The sequence below is a fragment of the Diplotaxodon limnothrissa genome, linkage group LG6 (genome assembly GCF_057381915.1).
Source record: "Diplotaxodon limnothrissa isolate DT_005_m linkage group LG6, D_limnothrissa_male_GT1.1, whole genome shotgun sequence".
Classification (NCBI taxonomy): Eukaryota; Metazoa; Chordata; class Actinopteri; order Cichliformes; family Cichlidae; genus Diplotaxodon; species Diplotaxodon limnothrissa.
This window is the reverse complement of record NC_140601.1, coordinates 39,490,799-39,513,055: the sequence shown is the minus strand read 5'-3', so window position 1 is coordinate 39,513,055 and position 22,257 is coordinate 39,490,799. Positions and strand designations below refer to the sequence as shown.

Here is a 22,257-nt window from a genome sequence, read left to right as displayed (position 1 = left end):
CCCCAGGATGCTGGTTGTGGTATTGAAGGTTAGGCAAGAGGAAGGACTTTGATTCAACTCTGGTTGCAAATGACATGGCAGGCCACATTTAAGAGATTTTTTTTGGCTTCTGAGGCGCTTTACAGTCCAACTCCCAGAGACACAAACACACCAAGTGTCACAGGCTGGGTCTCTGACCCAGCGCTCTGAGTTCATGTTTGTATTTGTCTCATTTTGTTATGTGATTTAGTTTGTGTTATTTCCTATCTGCCTTTAGTTTAGGCAGTTATTGTTCCTGGGTTTTCTATGTTTTGGGGTTTTGTATTTATTCATCACATATTAGGTCTGTTAAGTTGTGTTGTCATGTTTTAGTATTTCCTGTTTTATTCTGACAATGTCATGTGTTCTTTGTTTATTGTATTTAGCTTTCCTCTCCTGGTCCTGTCATTAGGTTTATGTCTGTCAGCTGTTTTTCCCCCATGTGTCGCCACTTCCCCTGATCACCTCATGTCTGTATTTAAGCCTTTTGTTTTCTTCATGCCATTGTCAGGTCGCCTGCTCATCCATGTCTCATCTCCAGGTACCCATGTCAGTTCACTATGGTTAAGGTTTCTCATGTTTTGTTATTAGTTCACCCAGTTTAGGTTATTGTTTAGTTTTCACCGATGCCCTATTATTTTGTACCCTCGTTGCTAACCTCAATAAACGGCTTGTTTTGTTAATCCACAACACATTTTGGTCTGCGTTTGACTCCTCCTCTGCAACACATACGGTCTGCCCCAGCCAGACCGTGACACCAAGCTGCACACTGATTTAACACTTGGCTGGTTAGACAGAAAATAAAAGAATAACCTTTATTTTTGCTAGCACTTAGATTATTGTATAGTAAAAATTACAGTATTTGAGCAACTCAAAGCTACCTCTAGCACACCTAATGATTTTCTTGTCAGTATCTCTGATCCATGAACTCAGCAGCCGAGTCCACAGCACAAAGGAACCAGCAGAGCTTTATTTTTTTTTTTTTTGAACTGACGCTAAAACCACAGCGGTGAAGATTTAGCGAGCCCGTCCAAAAAGCGAGTACACCTGCACACCTGTCTATGAGGAGAGACGAAGGCTCTGTAAAGTGAGGCTGCAGAGAGGAATTACACCCTGTGGATCGAGTGTGTTCAAGTAGTTACATTTCTGCACCCACTGAAACAAACAGACGCATGAGTATCAGCCATAATTTAAATTTCACTTGTTTTCCCTGGTGCGGGCCTGTGTGTGCCACGCTTTGAGTGTGTTTGTGAGAGTGTGGTTGTTCCTGGTCTGGCCCACTAGACTGTGAAATGAGTCAATTAAATCAAACAGGTCTTTAATAAGGAAATGTGTTTGTGTGCGTGTGTGTGTGTGGTGTGGTAATAATGGGCGGATGGCTAAAGGCTTGTAACCACCAAATTTCAAACCATCACCTGTCTAACAGGCTGTTATACGGCGGTTTTCAAACATTCTGCGGCCGACAAAAATCAAGGGTCAGTGCAAAAATTTCAAAGTAGATCTGCATTCACTCCTGCTTGGAACAGTCTTTATTACATGTGTCCTTAATTCCTCTTTTGATAATATTCTCCGATGGCGCCACCTCATATAAAACGTACTTTACTGTCAGCCTTGCTTTCGTCTACCTATCAGACTTTTTAAGCACTTTAAAAAATAAACTATAATAAGGTTCACTGTAAACTCTGCCATGTAAAGCTAGCACATCAGAAACCTGTATGGGGTGAGTAGTCACGTCCAAAGAATAGCTGAACAGTTCCAAGTGAACACTGATCAGGGTTTTAATTTGAAATGACCATTTTAGAGATTCAGTGCTCTTTTGAAGTTCCAAGGTACTCTTCAGCTGATTTGGCACCATGTTTGTCAGCTTCTCCTGATAAACTGATGACAGCTTCCCTGTTGTTTTGTGCTTTGATTGCAGTTTTAGTGTTTCTGGCTTTTAGACGAGCTGAATAGTGTGATATTTCTTTCTCCCATTTAATTGACAAGATAATAAGTCACCAGTAAAATCTCAGTTTTGTTGTATAAATTTGACTCTGTAAATGCTAACTGGGTGCCTACCACAGACAAAATAAAAGAGCTTCTAGATCTGAACCGCAAAGCCAGTGCAAAAGTGCCTTGAACCTGCATTCTATTTAACGGCCAGCAGGGGGCGACTCCTGTGGTTCTCCTACTGTAGATGTTTCCATAGCATCTACGGCTAAACATAGACACTATGAAAGACGGATGTAGATTCTTTGTCTGAAATGTAATACCAAAACCAGAATGAGTGAAATCTGCACTTATTTTCATAACCAGCAGGGGGCGACTGCTCGAGTTACAAAAAAATAAGGTTGAAAACATAAAAGTCCCAAAAAACCCTCTGCTCCACTGTGACCTCAGTGAGCAGTTTAAAACTTTATTGGCTCAGTTGTTAGTTTTAAGACAGTAAATAAAATAATTTATAAATGAAAGGAGGATTATCCAGGAATGGGCACTGGCTAATAACTTTTCACTCAAAGGGTCTTGATGCATCCTCAATCATCCAGGTAAGTAAATCTGCAAAAGTTGATTCTGTTCATCTGGACGTAGCGTTTTCTCCCATTGAAAATGCTACGTCCAGATGAACAGAATCAACTTTTGGAGTTTTCACTCAAAGGTCGTCTGTGAAGGTTCTCAGTCATCCAGGTCATGGCAATCTAAGGAGCTACTTAGTTCACTCACAAGTCAATGAGCATGCGGTTCATCCAACCCCCTCTTCACATCCAACATCATTGTAGACTTTATAGCCCAACTGTCATAACCAGTGGGTAAAGTCACTATCTATATCCCAGTTTTATGCCTATTCTGTTGAAATAGTGGATTTTATTCACGTGTTTTTGTGCGGTTCTATATTGCAATGATAATGTAAGGTAAACACATCTGGAGCAACACAGACTGTTCTCTATGTTCTCTTCGCATAATATTTACTGCATGTCAATATTATGTGGAAAAAACTTATTTAAATGTATTTGTTGGTATTACTTCACCACGAACATTGTCAAGGAGACACAAAGGCGTACAGAGAGAAAAAACATTTGTTACCGCACTTGTTTGTGAGATGTATGTTAAGTTTTTCACACAAGCTGCAGCACGGCTACACTTCTATTGATCCTCATATCCTCTATAGAAAAGTGACAGATGACTTCAGTGGTTTCCTGGCTGGCTCTTTTTAAAAGAAACCGGGAGCAGCTGCCGAGGAGAAGTTAGTGTTTGCTGTGATATCTCACAATCCCCCTCTTTGCATTTTCTATATGTGACCAGAGGCAAAGTGAAAAGAGGGTCTGGTTTTGGCTCGCTGCAAGACTGAGAGGTTGACACTCCACATACAGATGGAGGGATTTTAGACGTGGAGTTAACTTTTATGATACGCAGTCTTCCTGTTGAATTTCAGTGAAAACAACGGGAGCGTGTGAAAACAGGCAGGAGTACGTGACAGTATGTCCTTCCAGTCAATGACACTGGTTCAAGCACACGTCAGCAAGCATCCATCCTGCTGGAGTGTCCTTGAGCAAGACACCGAAAGCCTTCAGGACAGCTTTAACATGAATGTTCCTGACATACGGGGGCTTTGCTTGGCTGGAAACACCTGTCGATAATAAGAGACTTGAGCTTGGTTCTGGACCAGAAGGAAACTTTGGTCCTTAGATGAGCAGTGTAAGGGTTTGGTTTCAAACTGCGACCACTCTCATGCTGACATGCAAAACGTGTACATGGACCGGAAATGTATGGAACAAACCACCGACTTTGATTTCTTCTCACATTCAGGGGAAAAGTCAAGTTGTGTGTGTGAAACACTGGCCTGTACAGTTCTCACCTTCTAATCCTTTACACTCGTTTTATATGTGAATCTTTTTAGACACACGGTCGTTGGCTTTTTACTGACCAGATCCCAAAAATCGGAGCATTAAATGGACAAAAACAAAGCGTCTGTGTGAGTGAAGGACAGAAAACTCCAAGTGACAAGAGGAAGGTACAAACAAAAGAAACATTTGGCTGCCGTCCCAGAAAAGGGTGTATGTGTGAGAAAGCGCCTGCCAGTCTGCCTCCTGTACACGGGGGACCTCTACACCCCTGATTTCAATACACTCACACACAGACACACACACACACTTCTAATCCTCTAAACACCTTTTTTTTCTTTTTACTATTTTTTTTTTTAAATCAACCCACTTTTTCCACCCCTAGATTCAATATTCTGCACACGTTCACAGATGTAATTCCTCTTTTTCAGCTAGAAAAAAATAACAAGATTATGTGCAACGACGTCAGTCTAGCCTTTGCTGTTTCGTGCAGAAACTCAAAAGTCTTTGAACTGAAGAAAAACTTGCCTTTGGAAGTTGTACATTTAAAAAGGATCAACCAAAACTTTAAAACCACTTAGTTCCTGTTGCTGGACAAGCATGCTACTGCCTCAGGGATGGTTACAGGAGCACTACCTAGGGCTGGGCTAACTATGATTTTGGCTTCTGCTAACTACATAAAACTAACTCGTGTGTTATTCAGCTTGAGCCAAGATCACTAAAAAGGAACCTTTAAACAACGAGAGTCTGAGGAAGTAAAACTCACAAGGTTTCCAGAGATGAACCTGTGGAAGAATGACTAACAGTTCCCTCAGGAACCCTCAGAATTTACAAAATGGACTTATTTTATTCAGTGTGACCTGAAATGTGTGACTGAGCCTATAAAATCATCAGGAAAGTGTTTACAGACTTCAGGGAAGAAGGCCTTTTTCCCATAGACTTCTATAGGACCGCAAACCACAGCTATCGCCCCCTTGTGGCCATTAAAAAGAATTTAAATTTAAGGCTCTTTCGCGTTGTCTTCACCCTACAGAAGAGGAAGCTACATCCACTCAAATGTATCCAACTCAAACGTGCCACGTTTCAGGACAAACTCTCACATCTTAAATAAGGATCACAACAATAAGAGCACTCGCCAAAAACACAACTGTGGTGTAGCTTATAGCAGGTGTTTGTCACTGAGCATGTTGCATGTTGTGTTAGTGCGCAGAAAGAAACAAGAGAGTGTGTGTGCACATGTGTCATCAGCACTTTCAAACCTGCTGACCTGACATAAAAACCTAGAGGCCAGAGAAACCCATCACTTTTTCCTTCCCCATCTTCCCTCCTCCACCTCCAACCCCACTGACTCAATAACAGAGATCCTGATATGTGTGAGTGTGAGAGAGCAGTGACAGGAGGGGGGGCGGGGGGGTAAAAATACAAATGAGGAAGGCTAAGGAGTCACGTGTGCTAACAAACACTTTTACAAACCATTAGCATTGAACGCACAACTAATTATCTTCAGAGTCAAGGACTGTGTGCATCGCTACAAGTGTGTGTCTGTGTGTGTGTGTGTTTACATTTTCAAGATAAAGTAAGTAAAAAAGAGGGCAAAGAGTGAGAGCAGAGAAGCAACACTGAGAGAGAGAGAGAGAGAGAGAGAGAAAATGAGGGGACAAGAGAGGGGAAACTGTGTGTGTGTGTGTGTGTGTGTGTGTGTGTGTGTGTGTGTGTGTGTGTGTGTGTGTGTGTGGTTCCTGGCTGAGCTGCTCCTCTCTATTTATAGAGCTGCGGCTCCTTCCTGTTTCTGGAGCTGTACCATCGCGCCAGGAGGGGGTGGGGGCCGAGAGAGAGACCCAGAGAGACACAGAGAGCGAGGGAGAGAGAGAGAGAGAGGGAACAGGAGAGGTGAGGAGAGAGAGGAAGTGTGGGTGTGTGGGAGGGGACACTGGTCGTGTTTGAGTCTTTAGTAAATCAACAGATCCACCCCCTCTCTCTCGCTCTCTGTCCCCCTCCCTTCTTCCTCCCCTCTCCTCTCTTACTCAACAACATGGGTCCAACCAGCAGCGACGAACAACAGAGGAGGAACAGGAGAAAGAAACAGACAAAATACACAGAGCATAACGGCATAATTAGGGAGATATTTTTGCATGTGATGATGAAATTATTGTTGTGCAGCTCAGTGGGACACTGACGATTATAAAAAAAACCAAAAAACAAAACTGTTGAGATGATTGCTCACATGAAATTACAGTTTATAGTTTATAAGCACCAACTGTTGAACAATTACCTTTATAAATATCATCTTTAATTCTCATCCTACCGGCCGGGGTCCACGCAGACCCCAGAGGTACAGTTTTTACCGTATCTCACAGGTGGGTTTTCTTACTTTTCCTAATGACGTTACATCATCGTTTTCCATTTCTGTTTGGATTATTGCTTTTTAAAAACTCATGTCAAGAGCACCAAATTCAGCATATGCAGTTTTAATTTAAAAAAAAAACTATTATACTTTCCAGCCTCGTTATCTGGATGTTGGAGACGTCACCAGCCGTCTATCTGAGACGGCTGTGTGCTCTGCTCATGAAGCACATGAAAAGTAGAGGTGGTCCTGCTACACTGTGAGTCCTAATCCGACGAGCAATGACCCTCCTGAGAATGACCCCCCACCTGCTGATGTGACCGCGCTCCGCTACGCTGGAAAATCGACTTGAAAAAGGCGTTTGCTCCTGAAACACAGACAGGAAGCTAGAAACTGTTTGCTCCTCCTGTCACACACCAGCATGCCCTGAGCCTAGCATGAGGCAAATATGCTCTAACTGCCTGCAGTGTGTATTTAACTTTAGATGGTTTTTAGTTCTGCTACTGCCGTAGCAGGACTCGGGTTCACACTGACGGCACAACGTCAGAGTTGTTCACGGTGAGGGTGGTCTCTGCCAGCGCAGGTTTCAGGATATCATCTCAGCATTTTTGCAGATGATGTAATTCTCTTCCCTTTATCAGACATTGACCTCCAGCTTGCACTGGATTGGTTGTCAACTGCGTGTGAAGCAGAAGATCGACGATCGTAAAGTCTGTGATCATCCAGAGAAGCGCAGAGTGACCACTGCAGGTCAGGGATGAGCTGCTGCCCCAAGTCAAGCAGCTTTTATGTCGGGGTCTTGTTCTTAGTCGAGCGGGACACTGAGAAGGATGGTACTTGTCTGCTGTGGCGAGGAGAGAGCTGCACGTACATTACAGGTTGATCTACGTTCCAACCCTGGCCTGTGCTCACGAGCTCTGGGTAGAGACTGAAAGAATAAGACTGCGGATATACTACAGCACCAGATTTTGATCAGAGTTTGGCAAATTAGCTAAATTTAAAGCTAGTAAATTCCTAGATAGATGAATGTTGATGACAACACTGACTCAAGCTTTATTTATACTTCTGCACTGAGTTCATGTCAAGCCTGTGATGGGGGCTCGGTTGGCACGACGTAGCTACATTTCTACAGAGATGGTGGGTTTCAGAAGGGTTTGCTATTATGTACCTACAGCGTAGATTTAACACAGAAACGACAGGCTGACTTTACCAAGACCAGATATTAGGTGTGTGGTGACATTTGGGACACATCTGGCTGTAACCCATGCCGACCAGCTCATGACTTTTGGGCCATGTTTGGCCCAGGACAGCGCAGGGATTAGACATGAAACACGAGGAGAGTGTGAGGGCAGTGACACACAGAAAGTGGTCTGAATGTAGGATCATGCTGTGGAGACTCTAGTATATGGGCTGCCAGCTCAAGGAGGTATAGTGGCAACAGTTTTAATGATATTTTGAAGGTCTAGTATAAGCAGCATAGTTTCACATAAAATTATTTTTGAGTCTCTTCTGACTCCAAATAAGTGAAATGATAAGTGAAAATGAACTCCTCTACCTCATATTTCAACAAAACAAAGAAAAACAAAAAACCTGCTTTGGTTTGAAACTTTCTGTAGATTCATGCATAAAGCTATAGAGAAACTGTGGTTTGCATTGTTTCACAGTGTAAAAATTAAAAGGAAAAAGTGGGTTTTATTAAATATAAATGTTCTAATGAATGTTTTTATCATGTATTACTAAAAAAAGCTAATACATAGATATAACTGGAACATTAGCTAGGTGAAAAGGGTCATAAAATGATTATTGAATGTCTAGGCTGTAATCTAAGATTAAGAAGCCAGTTCTGATCTAGACCAGGAGTGTCGAACTCCAGGCCTCGAGGGTCGGTGTCCTGCAGGTTTTACATGTGTCCTTGATCCAACACAGCTGATTTAAAATGCCAAATGACCTCCTCAACATGTCTTGAAGTTCTTCAGAGGCCTGGTAATGAACTAATCATTTGATTCAGGTGTGTTGATAAAGTGTAACTGTAGCACAGAGTTTGTCCAAATTACTTTTGTGATCTTTATTGGCAGTAAAACCTGCTTGTACTCTCATCCTGGTCACCAAACTGGCTTATTAGTTAGTCCAGGATTAAAGCCTAAAAAACTGTCAGCTGTCAGTGCTGATGTTGATGAAAGCCTGCACAAAGTTTCTCAAGACAGGAGACTTGGACCAATACTTCTGTCTCCATCTGTAATGAAGAAATACACAAATATACAATCTGACCGGGGTTCACTACTCTGTGCACCGTGCAGCTGTCTTAATGTAGGGAAGCAGAAATATCACATTTGAAGTCCATATTGACAGAGACTCAGTTTGAGACGGACATTTCTGTTGTTACATTTCTGCCTGCAGCTGCTAATTTCTCTGATCTGTTGGTCACCTTGTAAGGTGGATTGTCATTGTCTATTACATTGTTATTATCATGCTACATGGGGGAGCAAATCCAATAGGAGTCCAGCCTGCAGCTATATGAAAAAGATTAGTACAAGAGCAAAAAAGAGAAGTGAAAGAAGGAGTGAAGGGGGGGACTCTTGGCTTCGTGGCCAGATGGTCACCAGGAGGGGCCTGACAGCTGTGTGCGTGTGTGTGTCCAGGCTTCAGTGTGTATATGTGCAGGAGAAAGAGCGTAAGATAGGGACAGATTGTGTCCAACACCTGTCCTCTGTGGACCCGACAACAAAAGAGCGAGCGAGGCAACATGGGCAACATCAAACAGGCCGAGTGAGAAGCAGAAAGGAGGCGAGAAATGAAAGACAGGGATGCAGTGGAAGAAGGAGAGCAAGTGAGGAGAAAAGAAAGACACTGACACATAAGAACAGATTGAGAAAGATCAAAGACACAGGTGGCAAGTTTCCACCTATGTTTCGTGTTGAGGATGACATCTGCAGCCCAAAAAACAAAGTATGTAGTGTCAGTGTTTGTCTGTACCCGAGTGCGCGCTATGTGTGTATCTGCGTGCGCTACATGCGATCTTCTCTGATTGGCTCGGCCGGGCGATGTGCCACAGAAGGCGAGAGTACGATTGGCTGTGTCAAAACCCAGTCGGCTTCTGCCGCCGCCAGAGCCTGTCGTGAGGGCAGACTGGTGCACGTGCACGCGCGCACAGATTTATGGATGCTCTCGTAGCAGGAACGACAGCTTTCTCCCCTCTCTTTTTCACCAGTTTTTGCTCTCTACAGTGGTGCCTCTGAGCTGAGGGGGGGAAGACAGAGAGCGAGAGCGAGAGGGGTAGAGCGAGCATGGACTACAGCGAGAGAGAGAGGCTGCTATGGTAACAGATCACTGTGGCAGCGAGTGGAGGGGCCCTGATGGCTACTTGGCAGTGACACCAGAATCTCACTGGCTGCATCGGTTTGAAGGAGTATGTGTTGACCAGAGGACATGCTGAATGGTGTGTGTGTGTGTGTGTGTGTGTGTGTGTGTGTGTGTGTGTGTGTGTGCGCGTGCGCCTTTCTGGGTGGAATGGAGTCTCTCACATCCAAGCTCCACTTGCTCTTCTACTTAAACTCGACCTTTTCATTTATTTAAACTTTATTTTACCAAACCAACAAAGTGAATTGTTTTCGTGACATAAACTCGAGCATAACAAAAACAGACAATGGCTACAAAAGTGAGGCCAAACAACCAAGGCACATGATGGAAAGTGTGCATTAGGAATATCAAATACAGTGTTTTACAGTCTTTGAACTCTCCCAAACACAAGACAAATCATTAAGCTTTAGCGAGATTTGAAGGTTGGAGCCTGACTGAGGTCTATAAAAGGTCTTGGGTACAAATAGCAGCTCTTAAGTCTTTATAAATACAAATATACCAATATTATCGTGTCCTTTAGGCTAAATAAAGGTCAAGAAACCAGATCAGATCATTCTCTACAATTTATTTAGAGGAGGCAATATGCACCAGCTTCCCTGTGGACTCATCAAACAATTGATCAGCTGGCCTTTATAATATCACCTGTTGAGACACGAGCAGGATGGTGTCTGGATGAAAGGCTGCCGTTTCCATCCCCTGTCTAATTTTCCCGTGTGCATAACTAGGTCATGCAGTAGTAGACGGCTGTTGTCTCGCTGCTGTGATTCTTTGACTGCGTCTGAGCGTACACGCGTGTGTTTACACTGCTTAAACACACATCTCTACCAGACCTGGAAAGAACAAAGTCCAATCCGGTGTGCTGCGTGCAGCACGTAGGAAACAAATGCAAGATCCAAGCGTGTGTGAGAAAACACAAACACGCGCTCGCACTTCAGCAAAGAGATCATTTACTTACTTTATCATAGGTTACCGAGTGGAGGAATTAGTATACCTCAAAACAGTGTTTTCTGCTCTTGTTTTTGTTTACAGCTGTACCTGAGTAAAAAAAAAAAAGCAATGACAGTGCAGCCAGCCTGTTATCATAGTACAAAAAAAACAAGGTTTCTTACAGGTAAAGGCCACATTCATGTTAGGTGTAAAAAAAAATGGAAGGAGACATCACAACACTGTGACACTGGTTTGTGAATTCTTGTTTTAAAGCCTCAAGTTGATGTTTTTCAGCCATCACCATCTGATGGACCGACCCGAGAAACTGAGGACGCTGCACTCTGGCGATTTACCAATCATAAAGTGGGCCTCCTCTACAGAATACCCTGCACTGTCATCCTTTTTACTCCACATGGGAAAAAAACTGACTAAATTTAAACGTTTTATTAAGAAAGAGTCGAAACTCAAGGACACAACTGGCTTTCTTTTTACAGTCACAGAGGCCGCCCCCTGCAGGCAGATAGGAACAATGCATGTTTGTGGCGCATTACTTATCAGATCCCTCTTTTATATACAGTCTTTCGCTCGACTTGAGAAGTAGGCGAATCAGCAAACACCTGCACGGGTCTGTGGTAGTTATTTTCCAAAATAAAAAAAAGCAACCATAGAAGTCGCCCCCTGCTGGCCATAAAGAGAATGGAGGTTAAAAGCAGGCCAGATGCAAAAGCTGCGTCCATGTTTTGTACTATGGTTGCAGCAGATGGACAGCGCTATATAAATCCAGCACAAACTGCACGGTCACGCGTTATTTTCCGATGTTATTTGACTTACTAAAGGACCCGACCAATTGTTCTGCCACTGTACATTGTAAATGGACATCTTTGTCTACGGCTGGCGTGTGTGCGAGTGTGTTTGTTCGCCGCGCTGCCTCTGGGCAGAAATCATGAGGGATGACAAAAGACAGATATACTAATCTATCAAGACCTCTACAATACATCTCTCCTCTTTCCCTGCCTCTCTCTCTCTCATCCTCTTTCATCCCATTGATCCCATCTTATGGCAGACTGATTTTCATTTAATGCAACAACAACTTTGTGCTGTGGCTTTTTGTTTCCATGTGTTTGCTTTGTTCATACATGTGTGTGTGTGGTCACTGTCGCTGGCCACGTGTAAACTGCACTTTTATACCGTACTAAACAGACTTTTAGCCTGCCTGTAAATCGCCGTCGTCATCACTCTTCATTCATCCGTCTTCACCTCTCTGTCTCACTCGTTTTCAGCTGTTCGCCCCTCCTCCTCTGCTCTCCTCTCACTACATCTCCCTCCATCCCGCGTAATGCATCATCTCTCTCATCTGTGCAGGCCAGGCAGACCCATCATTACCCCAGCATGCAAGTATTGATCCACGGCCCCAGTGTGTATGTGTTATTTTAAGATGCCCAGACCTGTAATCAGCATGTTAATGATAGTTATCGCAAAAGCAACAGGCTCTGCGTGGTTATTTAAGGCCTGTGGATACCAGTGAGAGGCTGGCAGACCGAGCACACAAATACAAACATGCACACGCGAGGTTGGGTCGGGGGCGGGCTGGTGTTCTAATGAGGGTGCTCTGGGGCTCGTTGGGTCAAATCTTCAGGCAGGATCACTTCCTGCTGTCTGTCTGTCACCCTCAGAGCTCGCCAACGTCTTCGTTATTTCCCCGGGACTGCGGTATGTATGTGTGCGCGGTGGCTGAGGAAAGGTGACGTCATATGCACCCTGGAGCGCTCTTAGATTGCATGTCGCCTGATCAAACGTAAGTGGTATGTTTGTGTGTTGTGTGTGTGCACATGTGCTGTTGCCCATCAGCAAAAGGGAAGTGAGGCTGTGTAGCTGCAGGCACTCTGGTCAAATGACTTCTGCATTTGCCCCGCAAAACCTTGGAAATTTCACATTCCTATCAACATAAGGTAAACAAACCACTGTGCACGCACACACAAACAAACACTTGCAAATACAATTTATCTTGATATATTACAGGATGCAGATGTTGCAACCCCATCCTATGCTTCCAGAAAGCAAATACACACACACACACACACACAGCAGCTTTGCCAATATGGATAAGCCCTATTTGGCAGTGTTGAGGAAGATGCATTTCAGAGGTAAATGACATCATTAGCATATAAATGACTTCCAGCCAAACACATCTGCTAATGTAGCCACACACACACACACACAGCAGTAAATGTGATATTGGTTACACATAATTTCAGCGCATCACACACAAACAAACACACGCAATCCAAAAACTCTGCGTTAACCTCACACACAGCTTTTAAAAATAGACTCGCGCTGCTGGTTCTGATGGCGTTTAATCCGACCCTGATGTATGGGGAAAACATGGCTGCCAACGCGGTGCAGCAAATGCAGCACAAACACTGACAGGTGACTGTTGCTTACTGGATGCTTGCTGATGTGGAGAGACGTTTATTTATGAGGTCAAGGTTGAGTGAAAGTATACAGACTCTTTAAGAGTTCTGCTCCGATACACAGTCAAGACTTTGAGTGTAAAAAGATTGAAGCGGCTCAGAGTGGCTCAGATATATCTACTAATAATCACTTCCACTGAAATGTCGTCTTTAAGCTACAGCAGCGCTCTTTGTTTTTCTAATTTTGGGTTGTTTGTGTTGTCAAAGGGGTACGGCAGGGGCATTTTAGGCTCCAGTAACACAAGCCTAGAGACCAGCTGGAGACCCCCCTGGCAACATCTGGTCACTAGGGTGTATATTCCCCAACCAGTTGGTGAGTGGTTGCTGGAGGTTGTTTGCTGTCGCTGGATGAAATCTGAGAGTCTCTACACCTGTGTGACTTTGGCTTTAGGTAACCAGAAAATATTTATCCTGATTAGTTATTTATCCAGACTAATACTATCAATTAGGGATGCACTGCTTTAAAATTTGGATCAAATATCCTGACCCAAAAAGCTATACTGAGTATTTGCGACAGCAGGCTATAATTTCACTCTGTGCTTAATTCTATGTTGTGCTGTCTTTGCTATGGCACACTCTACAAACAGCATGCTGGGTGCTGGAGGCATGGGGAAGAAAGCTAAGAGCGTAGGGTCAGCAGGTTGGAGGTATTTCATTTCTCCTTTCTCAGAGTTTTCCTTGTTTATTTGAGGTGCTGTAGTTCAGTCCTCCTTTAAGGGCTCACTCAGCGTCTCTACGGTTATCTTACAAATGCTAACATAATGATTTGTCGTCAGTCGAGCTCTTCCCTTCACCCATGTCGTTCTGGTTTTGCTCCATGTGTGAGGAGGTTTTTGTGAAAATTAGTGCACAAGATTCTGCATGTGATCATATGCTGTAAGGTTTAATGCATTAACCCGGGTTCACCCTATATGGCTTCTTTCACTCTCTCCCCTGACTTTCGTGTCTAATCTTCATTATTTTATCAAAAATAAATCCTAAAATTATAAATGCAAACTTGCGATGTTACTAATAAAAGAATTTCTGTACATTTGTATTAATAGATGTATTTATTTGTTGCATTTGATTAAAGTTAAGCCTGGTGTTGCCTTCAGGGACATGCATGGTTGTCCGCTGGTCCTAATCTGCACTTTGTAGATCATTGTCTATATGTTGCAGCTGTTTCCTGTCACTAGGGGGCAGTGTTAAAGACGAACAGCTTTGTGCATGTTAATTAAGATAACATGTAAACACGACTGTTAACAACAATCAAACTGTCCTCTACAGCCAACATCTGTGCTTCTCATGCTGCTTCGTTGACATCTGATGATTTTTCGCACTTCTCCCCCTTGTGGTGAGCTCCGCTGTCACTTCCCTTCCTGTTCAAGCAACCAATCAGCATTCTACCTATGCGTGGCCTCTTCTCGGTCAGGCCTGACTGAACACAAGCTCATCTGCATAGGATGCATAGTTATTATCAAGTAACTACACAAGCAACCACAAACTCCACTTTATGTGTAAAATAATTCGACTGTGGATCGACGGCTACCACAAGTCACGGTGTCGTCGTGAGCGTCAGATGTGAAAAAGATGAAAAGTTACATCCCTATTCATCCTCTATAGAGGAGCTACAGCAGATAAAGCAGCCTATAACTTTGCAGCTGCATGAGCGAGGAGCTCACAGGCTGAAAACAAGGGGGTGGAAGGGCTTAATGTGACACCAGACGGAGCTCAGGCTGAAGCACTCTACATCTATACAGGCAGTCAGTGTTTGTCTGTGTCGCTGTCTGCAGCATATACACATTAAACCGGCACCGGAGACACTCATGCTACAAAGACAAGAGGAGGCAGGTAGGCGACGGCGACTGCTGCAAAGCTGTGATGGCCGTTATTGTCCTCAAGACTAGGACGGCTTTTATCTGCTCTCCAAGCTCACAAAGACGAGAGAGAAAGAGAGAGAGGGGTGGGGGGGAATTAAAGAGAGAGAGAGCACACAGACTGCCTGCGGCTCGCGTTCAACATCTCAATGACTACACACACTCGTCTCTCTCTCCTCCCTCTCTATCTGTAGTTCTGCCTTTTTCTCCTCCTCCTCCTACTCACGCTCTCCCCTCGTGCCCTCAGGCCATAAACATCAGCATGTCACACACATGGCCATGAAACACAATGAACACACACACACAGACACACACCAACAAAACTGATGAACACCAGTGGTAGGCTTTGTTCCAGAGCAATGGTTCTGGGGTCCCGAGGAACCAGCCATGCAAAAAAGAAAAGGAAGTGTGTTTGCACACACACACACACACACACACACACACACACACACACACACACACACACACACACACACACACACGCTCACGTACATGACCACCCTCCCGCCCGTACTGTCACTTCCTAACACCATCACTTATTCATGTGAGAGAACATTAGAACAGGAGTCTCCCTCTCCCCCGTCTCACTACAATGTGTGTGCTTTTCGGAGGAAGGGGAACTTGTCGTTTACTCGCCAGTGTGTGCGCGCCTACATATGTGCAGCATCTGAACGGCTCTGTGTGTGAGCAACAGAGGGAGACGGAGAAACCGAAACCGCGGAGGAAGTTATTAATTATTTTAGCTCCTATTAGGAGGAACACGTTGAGTCGATACCCCTGGAGACGTGTCATGAACGCCTCTTATTGTTCTCCAGCTGACATACGCCACTCTTCTCCTCCCTCCTCACCTCCCCCCTCGTCTATCCTTCGCTCCCAGTCACATGTACCTTTTCCTCTCCTCCTCTTCTACTCCTCTATCCCCGCTCTTGTGCATCCCAGCTGTAACATGCACCTCTCTCCTCCAACCACCCTTGTTTTCCTAGCGTTTTGTTCACCGTGTCAGCCCTTTTGCTCTAATTTCCCATCTCCGCCGCGCTCCTTCACATCTCCAATTTCCCTCTCTCCTGACTCCTTTTCATCTTTCATCATTTTTGCTTCTGATTTTGTCCCTCATAAGCTGCCCTCAAGCTCCTCATTCAATCCCGCCCCTCCCTCCTTTTCTATTCCACTTTTACTTCATCTGTGTTGTCTTTCTTCCTGTTCACCCACACAGATCACTCATCTCTGTCACACTGATTTTCTTTTGCGTGAGTGTGTGTGCGTGTGTGTGTGCGCGCCATTGGGAGATCATCTAGAAACTCGCAGTCTGCCTCGGCTCAGAAGCCGCTTCGGCTTTTATCCCCAGCTCAGTTGCAGCGGCTCTAACACGCCCACAGCCCAACAAAGCAGCCAATCAGAAGCCACTTCCTTATTTCAAAAGACATGTGGTTTAAAGAGGCATTGGACACACAGACACACACATCCACACAGAGCAAGACAGAGAAGCAGAGAAACAGATAGAAGAGACATTTTCAGTATATGCAAATCATTTTTCTATAAAATAGCAGTTACTAGAATTTGATAGTTGTGCAACCCTGCATATGACTAAGAAAACTACTATAACGTGCAACCACTTGCCACAATGTCTTTATTTAAAGGGGACCTACCACACTTACTTCCAGCTCCGATTCACAGCTTAATGTAAAATATCAACGAAGGGGTCCTTTACAGGGAGAATTAACACCTGAATGTGTTCTCCTCAGCTTAGTATTTTAGTTTTTACTAATTTAATTATCAGCTCGATGGGCTAAACACCCCAGCTGGAGCCAGCTTTTTGCAAGCCTGGCGTTTAAAATCCCCATGACTCTGAATGACACCCCATTATCTGCATTATAAGGCAAAAAGCTACAATGTAACTATTAAAATATGCAGAAATAACTTCAGTCAAATACATACATAAATAAATACATTTAACAATAAATAAATAAAACAGAAAATATAAATTATAATATAAACAGTTTTGGTCCTCCACAAACCTCAGACTAATGTTGATTTGAGATGTAAAAAGACTAAATTGAGATTATTAACATGTTCCAGCATGTTCCTCTTGTGCAGGGGTCTCAAACCTGTGCCACACGCAGCGCTTTCGTCCATCTCCAGGGGATCCCTGTGGCCCTGCTTTCACCCCCAACAGTGGATTTATACTTCTCAGTTAAATTTACTTCACAGGTAAGTTGTAACCGCAAGGCCTTCTGCAAGGCCATCCCATAATATGATGTGATTGACTGTCACTTCGACAGTAAAGATAACAACCCCCGTTCTGGTGTAAAAAACAATATTTCCAGTAACCCCATTAAACAGTACTAATGCAAAAACCTGTTTATCCAACAGAATTACATAAAGTCTGCTAGCATTTAGCTCCAGCTAGCAGGACTCAAGTCAAGACAGGAACATCTTTGACCTTGGAATCTGTTAGGAGTCACCAGTCTCATACACAAATGGGACTAATTATCTATGCGCGCACACACACACACACACACACACACACACACACACACACACACACACACACACACACACGCTGACACACAAGAAAACAAGCCCGATCAAAGCGATGAACGCATGGATGTCTACGAACACGCACTCTCACCCACACACCCACAGATCTCCATTGTCCCCCAGACAAAGATGGGAGTGCATCCCTGTGCAAGTGCCCCAGGGGGAGACCTGATTCTGCACCCACCCCTTAACCTCCACATGAATGCACACACACACACACACACACACACACACAAACACACAGAGACATTAACCCACCCCCATGCTTGACGGCCTGTTTTGAAGAGTTACAAACCGGCTAGCAGACAGAAGTGGGGGTTGGGGCAAAGGGGTCCCTGTATGGTAACAAGGACATTATAAGCCAATTATGAGTGCCGCCTGAGTGACTGACAGACAGGGTGGAGAGCACGACACGGCTGGCTGTCTGATGTGGAGAAGGTGTGTGTGTGCGCGCCTTTGTATCAAATTGAATTCCTCACTCTTAAAGCTAAAGCTTTGGGCTAAAGGGCTCTAATATGTGCACATAAACACAGTCTAACACACACAGGGCAAACATCCACACGATCCCCTCCCTTGAGGTCCACCTCCTACACGCATTCAAAAGATCTCTTTGTCTCTCTATCGTGCCAGAGAAATAGAGGAGAGAGAGAGAGTGAGAGGGGAAGGCGGGAGGGAGGGCAAAGAGGAGAAAAAGAGCAGCAAAAGGATTTTGCAGGAAAGCAAGGAGGAAAAGAGGGAGACCTGAAGGAGGAGGAGGAGGGGGAGACAGAGAAAACGTGGAACAGGAGACTTAGGAACAGGAGGGGGAGTGCTGAGGAAGAGGATGAGGAGGGCGAAGAGATGGAAGCTGAGAGAGACAGCCGGGCTCCAGCACTGCTCTGAACTCGTTTGATCCAGTTCGTCTCGCCAGGCGTTCCTCGAGATACATTCCTGTGGCTGGCTGTGTGCAGATCGAGTGAGAGACAGAGGGAGATAGTGAGCAAGGGAGAGAGAGAGAGAAAGAGAGAGGGTGAGACCAGCAGAGAGATTGAGAAACCGAGAGACAGGCGCAGGGAGAAGCTTGTAGGTAATTTGCTAGAAAAGCAAAAGTAAGATGGAGATCAACCAGAGGAAATTAAAAGAGAAGAAAGCGACACGCAGAGAGAAACCAAGAGAGAGGAAATATATTCAAGCCACAGCAAAAAGTTTCCTAAGTGCCAAACGTTACCTGCTGCTGACGTTCAACCCTCCAAACCACCCACCCGCTTTCCCTTTTTTGTGTCTTTCTACCCGAGGAAACCCGAGCACTTCAGTTAGGCAGGGAGAAGATGAAAGAGAAAGACAAAAGTTAAAGTGGTGGCGAGAACAAGACAGAAGCAGAACGGCAAGGAGGAGGAACTGAAGCGCTTTTCTACCATGTTTCAAACTATGGAAAGTGTCTCCACCACAGAAACAGCATCCCATCATTTCTATCAGAAGAGTTAGCCATGACAATAGAACTACTCTCTCTCCTTTTCTAGCATATATATAATGTTAAAGACGTGGATTCATATTAAACACTAACAATAAAACATATTTAATAATAGCTGAACATGACTTAAGCTTTAAATAATGAAGTCAGTGTGTCAATGTGTGTTAGCAGACCTCTCTGCACTGAATCATACTTGTTATTAATCTCTGTCTCTCTTCCACAGCATGTCTTTTGTCCTGTCTTCCTTCTCTCACTCCAACCAGTCGCAGCAGATGGCCCCGCCCCTCCCTGAGCCTGGTTCTGCTGGAGGTTTCTTCCTGTTAAAAGGGAGTTTTTCCTTCCCACTGTCGCCAAAGTGCTGCTCATAGGGGGTCATATCGTTAGCTTCATAGCATAATTGCCTAAGTCATTTGACTAAGTCAATGACTTAGGCACTTATGCTATGAAGCTAACGATATGGTTGTTGGGTTTTTCTCTGTATGTATTACCATTTTATTTGTATTTTTAAACGTTATAATTACAAATGGCAGCCAATCAGAAGAAAGGTGACTTGAAAAAGGAATGACATTAAAGGTATAGGAAATAGCTTGTTTCAGACAATGGATGAACTGACAGAATATGAGCTCTGTCACACATGCCTATGGACCCGCCCCCTGGCAACCACCTGTCTTTAGGAAAAAGGTGTATTTCCTTATCTATTGGTAAGTGGTTGCTGAAGGTTTCTGGCTGTTGTCGGGTGAAATTGGTCAAGAAGAGGTTGGTGTAACCACCCCCCCCCCGTGATTGCTTTGGTCACCAGCGGATTTGCATGGAACATGTTGCCTTGTCACAAACACTCTCCAACTACTTGCCGAGTAGGAGTAAAACTTCCGCAAACACATCAAAAAGTTGGAGAATATTCATGTTTCCGTAGCAACCGCTGGTTAATAGCAGATGGCTGAGTGGTCTCTGGACCAGGGTGACTGCGGCCTCAGATAAAAAAAAGATTATTCTGAACCGTGAATCATGCAAAGCTGGTCTAATAAAGTCCACACATACAGGAAAGTTACTTGTTTGCTGACTTGATGCAAAAACAGTCATTCATGTTCTTTTTCAGGTCCAGGACACATGAATAGTTCTTACGCTGGAGTGAAGGTGTCGAGTTCACAGGGTCACAAAAAAGACCAAAGACCCTTCTTGGCTGTCTATATCGAATCTCTGGAGGATGAAATTTCTGTAACTCGAACCCAAACAAACCCTCACCTACTGGCGGGGGTGGAAACCACCTGCTTGCTGGTCAAGACATCGTTTTGAGCAGGACAGCCAATCAGAAAGTGGGCTTAGAGCAGGGGTGCTCACACTTTTTCCGCATGTGAGCTACTTATAAAATGACCAAGTCAACATGATCTACCCACTACAAAAATCCAAAACATATACTTATTTATAAATATATTGAGGATTCTTTATATCTACAATGTATATACATGCATAACCGCAATATCCAATATTTCACAACACAATTAACAATGTAAATTTTTTGTCATTACCTGAGTTTACTCTGATGACTTGCACTGAATTGAATCAGCCAGGGATGCATAGTCCGGACAGTAGCTGCTGACGGCCAGCCTCAAACACACTTCCAAATGTTCATCAGTCATGGTGGAACGGTACTTGGACTTAATGATGTTCATGTGGGAAAATGATGACTCACATAAATAAGTGGAGCCGAATAATGCAGTCAAAGAGGCAGCACATTTCCTCATGTTGGGGTACTTTACTTCTGTGAGTAAGTTCCAGAACTGTCCATGATCTCTGGACTTCAGCTCAATGTCGGCTTGTAGTGTCAAAATCTCATCTTCCACTCCAGAAGAGTTCAGGTGAAATAGTTTTGCAATTTTTGATGCGAGTGAATCGACATCAGCATCTTCCCGAAAAGGATAGCACATGAAGGTAGCGACTGGCTCGAGCAAAGAAAAGTCTTGAAAGCGTTTGTCAAACTCTGACAGACAATTGTCAATCTGCTCTGTGTAGCGTGCACTGTCAAGTTGCAAACAGGCCATCCCCTGCATCTCCAGCTCTGACGCCAGGTTTTGAAAGTTTATCAAATCATGGCGCTGCAGCTTTAAAGAGAGATGTTGCATCTTTCGTTTGAAAGCATTAACTGAGCTGATCATGTTGATCACTGTTTTGTCTTTTCCTTGCAGCTGTAGATTAAGGTCATTCAACATGTTTGTCAGATCGGTTAAAAATGCCAAGTCTAACAGCCACTGACCGTCATTAAGTTGCATGTATTCTGCTTGTCCAGCTACACGGAAAAACTCCTTAATCTCCGGACAGAGCTCTCGAAATCTTTGCAGGAATTTCCCTCGACTAAGCCACCTCACGTCAGTGTGTAGCAACAACTCAGAGTGGTCGCAGTCAGCCTTCTCCAGATGTGCACGAAATAACCGTCTTTGAAGAGATCTGGCGCGAATAGAACAGGCGATCTTCGTTGCAACATTCATGATCTCCTTCATGTTGAGCATTTTAGCGCATAACGCTTGTTGGTGGATTATGCAATGGTAATTTAGGAAGTCCGGGAAAGCATCGTCCTGCCTGCACTTGGCAATAAATCCATTCAAGCGGCCAACCATTGCGGGTGCTCCATCTGTGGTAATAGACACCAATTTGTACACTGGGAGCTGGGTTTTCTCGATAAAGTTTTTGAACGACTGAAATATGTCCTCTCCTCGCGTCTGTTCTTTCATGGGCAGGACTGTTAATAACTCTTCTTTTGCAGTGATATCAGTAAACACCATACGAATGAAAATGCACACCTGGGCTGTGTCACTCACGTCCGTAGATTCGTCCAACTGCAGTGAGAAACACTGGCAATCTCCGATGTCCTTCCAAAGTTGCTGGGTTAAATCCTCCGCCATGGCTTCACAGCGCCGTGTAACTGTACTTCTTGACAGCTGGAGAGCTTTGATCGAAGATGTTATTTCTGCCTTATTTTTAAAGTCTCGGAACAATGAGTCAGCTGCTTCAACGAATGCCTCTTTTACCATCTCTCCATCTTGAAAAGACTTCTTGTTTTTAACGATGATGTGACTCACCCGGAACGATGCTTCGGTGGCGGCTTTCGCTTTTGAAGTTTGTTGTGTGAAAAATGACTGCTGTCCGGACAACTGGGATTTTAGTTCCTTCACCTTTTTCTTTCTTAGCTCGCTTTTCGGCGGGAATGTAGTGTCGTATTTTCCGTGAACAGTTCGAAAATGCCGCTCCACATTTCCCTTCTTTGGCATTGCGATGGCAGCCTGGCAGATGAGGCAAACGCACTTCGAAAATGACATCGTGAAAAAAAAGTCTTCCTCCCATTCCGTATGAAAGTGATACGTTTTTGTCTTCTTACTTGGTCCAGCTCCCTCACTCATTTTTAACCCTTTCTTAGGTTTAGAAAAAACCGAGAGCTAAAAATTGGAGTTAACTCGCTGACTAGCTTGTCAGTTTTACTACACTT

The 22,257-nt window shown here is 44.2% G+C and overlaps 1 protein-coding gene across 1 annotated transcript in view; it reads right to left on the bottom strand.

Annotated features, from left to right (window-relative positions):
* The window catches only part of maml3 (mastermind-like transcriptional coactivator 3), a 141,803-nt gene that overhangs the window by 87,745 nt on the left and 31,801 nt on the right, over positions 1-22,257 (bottom strand). The gene's annotated exons all lie outside the window — the stretch shown is intronic.